Here is a 1,476-nt window from a genome sequence, read left to right as displayed (position 1 = left end):
GGGCATACACACCAAGGAAACCAGAATTGAAAGAGACACATGTACCCCAATGTTCATCGCAGCACTGTTTACAATAGCCAGGACATGGAAGCAACCTAAATGCCCATTGGCAGATGAATGGATAAGAAAGCAATGGTACATATACACAATGGAATATTACTCAGCTATTAAAAAGAATGCATTTGAATCAGTTCTAATGAGGTGGATGAAACTGGAGCTTATTATTCAGCGCAAAGTAAATCAAAAAGGAAAACACCAATACAGTATATTAATGCATATATATGAAATTTAGAAAGATGGTAATGATGACCCTATATGCGAGACAGCAAAAGAGACACAGATGTAAAGAACAGACTTTTAGACTCTGGGAGAAGGCGAGAGTGGGATGATTTGGGAGAATAGCACTGAAACATGTATATTATCATATGTGAAATAAATCACCACTCCAGGTTCAGTGCATGAGACAGGGTGCTCAGGGCCAGTGCACTGGGATGACCCTGAGGGATGGGATGGGAAGGGAGGTGGGAGGGGGGTTGAGGATGGGGAAAAATACTTTTAAAAAGGAATGAAAAAAAAAATTGCTTTACAATATTGGTTTCTGCTGTATGTCAACATGAGTAGGTACACATATATCCCCTCCCTCTTGAACCTCCCTCCCATCTCCCACCCCATCCCACCCCTCTAGATTGTCATAGAGCATTCAGTTGGAAAGCTCCCTCAATTTAACCTGGCCTCAGCCTCTCCTATTGTTCCTCTCCCTGCCCCCATCTCCTTTCTTGAGGTTCCAGTAAAATCAAGGGTTCTTGTGGTTTAGTCACTAAGTCGTGTCTGACTCTTGTGACCCCATGGACTGTAGTCCACCAGGCTCAAGATACTGGAGTGGGTTGCCATTTCCTTCTCCAGTAGATCTTCCCGACCCAGGGATCGAACCCACATCTCTTGCATTGGCAGGCAGATCTGTCATCCTGCCCCAGAGCCTTCCCCCATCCAGGGAGGGTTAGAGTACCAAGGGCTGCTGAATTAAGGACACACTTTCAACATCACAATGTCTCAGATTCTAGGAGTGCTCAGAAAGGAATAGGAATTGCTAGCCCATCACTTCAGTTTCAGTTCAGTCCCTCAGTCGTGTCCAGCTCTCTGCCACCCCATGAACTACAGCATGCCAGGCCTCCCTGTCCATCACAAACTCCTGGAGTTCACTCAGACTCACGTCCATCGAGTTGGTGATGCCATCCAGCCATCTCATCCTCCGTCGTCCCCTTCTCCTCCTGCCTCCAATCCCTCCCAGCATCAGAGTCTTTTCCAATGAGTCAACTCTTCGCTTGAGGTGGCCAAAGTACTGGAGTTTCAGCTTTAGCATCATTCCTTCCAAATAACACCTAGGACCAATCTCCTTTAGAATGGACTGTTTGGATCTCCTTGCAGTCCAAGGGACTCTCAAGAGTCTTCTCCAACACCACAGTTCAAAAGCATCAA

Source organism: Bison bison, unplaced genomic scaffold (genome assembly GCF_000754665.1).
Source record: "Bison bison bison isolate TAMUID 2011002044 unplaced genomic scaffold, Bison_UMD1.0 scf7180017864089, whole genome shotgun sequence".
Classification (NCBI taxonomy): domain Eukaryota; kingdom Metazoa; phylum Chordata; class Mammalia; order Artiodactyla; family Bovidae; genus Bison; species Bison bison.
Note: the sequence above shows the minus strand (reverse complement) of the source record.